Below are 7,273 nucleotides of genomic sequence, written 5' to 3'. Positions count from 1 at the left end.
CATGTAAATATAGCCGAATGAAAGGTTAAAGTCTTAGCTACATGGTTACTAAAACAAGGGTCTGAATGTTTTAATTATTGTGTTTAGGTTTAGTGAGAAAAACTAAAACCTAAAAATAAAAATTTTGATTACGATATACAGTGAGTAAAATAAGTATGTGAACAACCTGCGACTTTGCAAGTTCTCCCACTTAGAAATCATGGAGGGGTCTGAAATTTACATCTTGGATGCATGTACACTGTTAGAGACAATTTAAAAAAATCCAGAAATCACAATGTATGATTTTTTTAATTGTACATTGGTTGTGAGTAATGTGAGGGAAACGTTTACTCTGCTCTCTTTCATTTTGATATCTCTCTGTCACTTATCATCAGTGTTCTCAAGTCTCACGCATTGAGCGTGTGACACACGCATTTGACCGTCTTCACACGCCACACTTCCGATTTCACACAGCGAAAAAAAAATAAATCTAGTTTATTTACCTCTGATCCATATTTATGTTGCCCTCCACTGGCGATTGATCGCGATATACAACGTTCAACACCCCCCCCCCCACCCCCCTCAACAACTTACGATTGCCCCCCCCCCCACTCAGCAACATACTTTCGCCACCCCCCCCCCCCCCCCCCCGCTCAACAACTTACGTTCACCACCGACTCTCACACTCTGAAATGAATTCTAAACTTGAGAGCCCTGCTTATCATGCAACAGTGACATGCACAAGTCTTGAAACATATTGACCGTTATCATTACTCAAGCTGAAGACTTTTCAAAGAGTGAACACTGAAATTGCAGTTCAGAATGTTTAGCTTTATTTAGCTGGACTAGTTTGAGCTCATTTTTTGGATGAGCTATGTTTCTAGAGCTACATTTGACACTTCTGCACACACTGCTCAGTGTGTTATAACATTGGGTAGTTTTAGAGAAGGACACATGCCCACAAGTCTGTTTTCCCAGGCCTCAGTTGCCACAGGCAGAGGTGTCAAGTAACAAAGTACAAGCACTTCGTTACCTTCCTTAAGTAGAAATTTTGGGTATCTATACTTTTCTGACGTAATTATTTTTCATCCGACTTTTTACTTATACTCCTTATATTTTCGTGCAATTATCTGTGCTTTCTACTCCTTATGTTTCAGAAATAGCCTCATTACTCCTATATCATTTTAGCTTGTTCACAATCTGGCTTGTCATCGTTTAAAAAAAGGATCCAGATAAATCGCGATGTCCAGTGAATTTGATTGTGGTGGGATCAGAGGTATAAACATACACCATTCCCACACCCTACTGCTTTGTACGCAATTCATCGCACATGTCAAGTCACACTCCAGCAGCAATGACAAAGCACACATGAGTAGCTTAGTATGATGATGTTCATGGCAGAGACGCAAGAACTCGAAAGAAATGTCCCAACTAAGCACCAGCGAGGAGGCTGGTATCCAGAAAATCCAGCTAACCAGCTGTATATCAAAAGCGCTCCGTTATAGGTTTTTGAATTATTTGTCTTGTCATCTGTGTATTTGTTGTAATGGTAATAAATGTTTTGTATAGTGCACCTCTCCCTCACCACCCTGACAATATGGTTTTAATAAAGTTGCATTTTACTAATATTCATTTGTTTTAATGGGCATATATGTGGTTTAAACAGGTAGCATAGTTCATCGCTGTTTTTTAACATTAACATTTTCAAATAACATTATAGCCATTATTGCTTTTAGAAACATGTTTTTGGGGGAGGGTGGTAGTGCCCTATAGGCCCTGTGACGCGGCCTACGTTTTTGTCCTTAATGGCATTTTCCCCTTACATTACTTTTACTTTTATACATAGTTTTGAAACCAGTACTTTTACACTTTTACTTAAGTAAAAAGATTGAGTTGATACTATTTTTAAACCCTAGTATCTGTACTTCTACCCAAGTAATGAATGTGAATACTTTTGACACCTTTGGCCACAGGCTCATGCAAAAACATTTGCTGAACTTTGCATCAGGATAACCAGCAGTTTTTGGACTCATTGCAAAAACTGCACCCACGTCAACTGGGATACCACCGTTTGCCGCAATTATTGAAACCGTGTATTTTACTCTAGTAGGCCATGCCTGGCTCCACACACAGATTTTGTTCTTCTAACTTTGATCTTATCTGCGCTCTTCACTCTGCTTTTATCTGCAGAATTCCTTCTTCAGCACCATGTCACTGTCTGAAATGGCTGCACTGAACTTTGTATGCATTGTTTCTGAAAATTGTGTGATTCTACTCTTTGATTATTTTGCATGTGACGCAGACATGCCCTTGAACACATTTATGCACATTCTTTTACTCACTGTGTTATGTAGACATTTCAGAGCAAGTTTCTGTCTGAGCAGTTGCATGTTTTTAACAGGTTTTTCAGGCAGTTGATAACTGAAAATTATTCTCATGTTACACCAGGCATGCAGATCCCTCTAAGAAACATGACATTGGTGGCTGGTAATGGACAGAGACATTGTGAGGCATCATTCCTGGTCTCACCTGGCTACTGATTTTGTTTTGAAACTTACTGCTTTCAAAGATGGTCGAGTTAATCTCTCTCCCATTGCTTCCCAGCATGCTCGAGACAGCTGAGCTGCTCTTCCTGGCAGTGTGTGCTGCCAGCAGGCATGTTGGACCAGGGGGTCAGTATGCCGAAAATGCTCTACACCTTGCAGGGATGGAGCGCAAATTCACTCCCATGTCTGTGAACTACATTGAAGCCACTTATCCTGGGCAGGGATGTCAGTGGGTAGAGAATTCCAAGGGGGAAAAGCAAGCTGATAGCCATAGACACAATGAATATGTCACAATCCGACTGAGTAAGGCAAAACACATGGGAGAAGGATGCTTTGGCAGTCCCTATGTCCGTGGACAGTGTTGAGAAAGGAATGAGATGATGCATCTTTGAGAATCCATGTGACCATATATATAATAACAGTATTACAGTGGGCATGTCTGTGATAAAGTCGATGGCCAATGCAGGGGTTTCCGGTCTGATGATTTTATATTGCAACTAAGCTTGAAGATGTACACAATAAACTTTTGTACATTGTGACATTTTATGTTGTTCTACTAATATTTCGAGTTTTCACAATAAACTCCAATGCACAGTAATAAAGTGGATCCACGCTATGTTCACAATCCAGAACAGTGCTTACGAGTTCACTGTGGCATATTGTACCATGTCTGTATCGTATCTCTACCATATGTTCTCTTTCATGTGCAACTCATTGTAAAAAATCATTGTGATCTTGCAGAACGATAGATAAGAAGCTGGCGCCTAAAAAAGTGATGGCTGTGCAGTGTCGGATGTTTCTTAGACTTTGTTGGGTTCTGGTGTGTGTGTGTGTGTGTGTGTGTGTGTGTGTGTGTGTGCGCGTGCGTGCGTGCACATGTGTCTTTTCTCTTTTGGCCACGTCCCTCCCGTGTGCTTAGTTATTGGTCATGTTGACGTGTATATTTAAGCCCCTGTCTAGCTGTTTAAATCCTCATATAATGTGGGATTTAAGATACCAATGTGCTCTGGGTGAATGGCATGAGGATATACATGAAATATATATTTTTTAATGCTGAATGATGGCATGACTGCACAAATAAAGCATGAAAAAGTTTGTCTTTTTTGTCAGAGTTAATTTTACTGCTTGAGGGAGATGGATATTTAAACCTGTAAGATTCCAATTGATAGTCTTTTAAATCCTAAACTCCTTCAGCAACGGGCAGGCTGCATGCGAGTGGTACACTGACGAAACAAGCAGGCACAAGGAGTGCTCAGCAAACCACATCATGATGGCAATACTTTGAATCAAGGAACTGAAGGAGAGATGCATGAAAAGGGGGAGCCAAGGTCGGCAGTAATCTGTAGAACAAAAAACGGGTATGGTTTGGTTAATACTCAGGAGAGTGTTCAAAGTGCTCCTCGTGATGAGGGACGGTGTGGTAGAGGCAGTGTGTGGGTCAGCAGTGAGAGCTGCACTCGTGACAAATCTTCACCTGTTTTTTTACCTTTCGTTTTTATATATACACTGCTCAAAAAATTAAAGGAACACTTAAACGTTTCTAACGGCAACAGAGTAGCAGCGACCGGACAGTTGTTAGCAAGCGCTAACACAACAAAATAACAAAAACAACAAAATAATGCTGCCGATACATACAACTGACAACAGACAGACAGACAGTTAAGGACAACATCACCCAAAAATGAAAAAAAAAACGGTTTCCAACGACCATCCGCTAAGTAGAACTTGCTTCCCTACCTACCAAACCATTAAGACTGTGTCTGTTGACCGTGGCAGATATAGGAATAACAGGGCGATATGTTTTAAAAATCTAATTTAAATGAAATAATCAACATGAAGTGAGCAGCAATATTAAGCTAAGGCTAGGACTTCTAAACATTAGATCGCTTGCATCAAAAGCTGTGATAGTAAACAAAATAATCTCAGATAACAGACTAAATGCACTCTGCTTAACAGAGACATGGGCTAGAGTAGACGAATAGCCTATGTAAGTTTTAATGAAGCAGCTCCTCCTGGATACAGTTATGTTCATCAGCCCCGTATCACAGGGCGTGGAGGTGGAGTAGCCACAATATATGACACAGATATAGGTTTTACTGTAAAACCTATATAATGGAATTATATTAATTACATAATATGTGGAATAATCTTCCTGCCTTTATTCAGGACTCAATGTTTAAAACTTGACTAAAGACTTATCTGTTTAGTTTGGCCTTTGAATAATCTGTTACATATTTACCACATCACATATCTTTCTTCTCCGAGGTTCACCTGGGGAGTAACACTGCAGTCGGAGCCTACAATACCAGTATCATCACTCCGACACGGAATGAAAACCTGGCGTTCATCACAAGACATTTACATTGACAATATCAACACCCAGAACTTTCATTCTAGTGACCTTATACTTAGCCTGATTGTGTGATTTATTTGTGACGTGCGTATTCATCTGTATAATTTGTTTTTGTGTAATTTGTGTGTTAACGGGCCGCCCAATGGAGGATGGGTTCCCTTTTGAGTCTAGGGAGTTTTTCCTTGCCACTGTCGCCTTTAGCTTGCTCATTAGGGATTTGGACCCATAGTATTGTTAACCTTATAAATCCTGTAAAGCGCTTTGTGACAACATGTGTTGTGAAAAGCGCTATACAAATATATTTGATTTGATTTAAACAACACAATATAACTCCAAGTAAATCAAACTTCTGTGAAATTAAACTGTCCACTTAGGAAGCAACATTGATTGACAATCAATTTCACCTGCTGTTGTGCAAATGGAATAGACAACAGGTGGAAATTATTGGCAATTAGCAAGACACCCCCTATATGTAGGAGTGGTTCTGCAGGTGGGGACCACAGACCACTTCTCAGTACCTATGCTTTCTGGCTGATGTTTTGGTCACTTTTGAATGTTGGTGGTGCTTTCACACTCGTGGTAGCATGAGACGGACTCTACAACCCACACAAGTAGCTCAGGTAGTGCAGCTCATCCAGGATGGCACATCAATGCGAGCTGTGGCAAGAAGGTTTGCTGTGTCTGTCAGCGTAGTGTCCAGAGGCTAGAGGCGCTACCAGGAGACAGGCCAGTACACCAGGAGACGTAGAGGAGGCCGTAGGAGGGCAACAACCCAGCAGCAGAACCGCTACCTCCGCCTTTGTGCAAGAAGGAACAGGAGAAGCAGTGCCAGAGCCCTGCAAAACGACCTCCAGCAGGCCACAAATGTGCATGTGTCTGCACAAACGGTTCGAAACCGACTCCATGAAGATGGTATGAGGGCCCGATGTCCACAGATGGAGGTTGTGCTCACAGCCCAACACCGTGCAGGACGCTTTGCATTTGCCAGAAAACACGCCACTGGCGCCTTGTGTTCTTCACAGATGAAAGCAGGTTCACACTGAGCACATGTGACAGACATGACAGAGTCTGGAGACGCCGTGGAGAGCGATCTGCTGCCTGCAACATCCTTCAGCATGACCGGTTTGACAGTGGGTCAATAATGGTGTGGGGTGGCATTTCTTTGGAGGGCCGCACAGCCCTCCATGTGCTCACCAGAGGTAACCTGACTGCCATTAGGTACAGAGATGAGATCCTCAGACCCCTTGTGAGACCATATGCTGGTCCAATTGGCCCTGGGTTCCTCCTAATGCAGGACAATGCTAGACCTCATGTGGCTGGAGTGTGTCAGCAGTTCCTGCAAGATGAAGGCATTGAAGCTATGGACTGGCCCGCTCGTTCCCCAGACCTGAATTCGATTGAGCACATCTGGGACATCATGTCTCGCTCCATCCACCAACGTCATGTTGCACCACAGACTGTCCAGGAGTTGGCAGATGCTTTAGTCCAGGTCTGGGAGGAGATCCCTCAGGAGACCATTCGCCACCTCATCAGGAGCATGCCCAGGCGTAGGGAGGTCATACAGGCACGTGGAGGCCACACACAATACTGAACCTCATTTTGACTTGTTTTAAGGACATTACATCAAAGTTGGATCAGCCTGTAATGTGTTTTTCCACTTTAATTTTGTGTGTGGCTCCAAATCCAGGCCTCCATTGGTTAATAAATTTGTTTCCATTGATGATTTTTGTGTGATTTTGTTTGTTTGTTTGTCAGCACATTCAACTTTGTACAGAACAAAGTATTCAACAGATCTAGGATGTGTTATTTGAGTGTTCCCTTTATTTTTTTTGAGCAGTGTGTGTGTATATATATATATATATATATATGCAGCTCAAGGATCTGTAGCACACATCAAAACATTTTAATAATCAGAGACATCTGTACTTGTTGATTAATTAGATTGGATAGATTTTAACTAACAAGTCAAAAATCCCATTTCCAATGAAATAAAAATAAAATAAAATTAATACCGTTGATATGAGAAGACCCAAGGTTGAAGAACTGAGGAAATCAGAGGGATGTAAAGTATGTTACACTGTAAAAAAAAATCCTAATTTTATGGAAAATAACTGTAAATATTTCAATGTAGTTTAACATTTTTTTCCAATTGTATACAAAACTTTGTAAAATTACAGACATTATTTGTAATTTGACAAAATATATTTTATTTTAAGTATTATGATAATAATTACAAATTACACGCTTTTCTCTCTTTTTACAGAAAAAATACTGTATTATTTATACGGTATTTTTCTGCTTTCTTAACTATCCACCACTGTATTTCCCGCTGTTGGGCGGGTACCAGCCTGCTACGGTCGGTGCTGGATCAAACCATTTTCCAGTGGGAGGCGGG

Source organism: Brachyhypopomus gauderio, chromosome 1 (genome assembly GCF_052324685.1).
Source record: "Brachyhypopomus gauderio isolate BG-103 chromosome 1, BGAUD_0.2, whole genome shotgun sequence".
Lineage (NCBI taxonomy): Eukaryota > Metazoa > Chordata > Actinopteri > Gymnotiformes > Hypopomidae > Brachyhypopomus > Brachyhypopomus gauderio.
Note: the sequence above shows the minus strand (reverse complement) of the source record.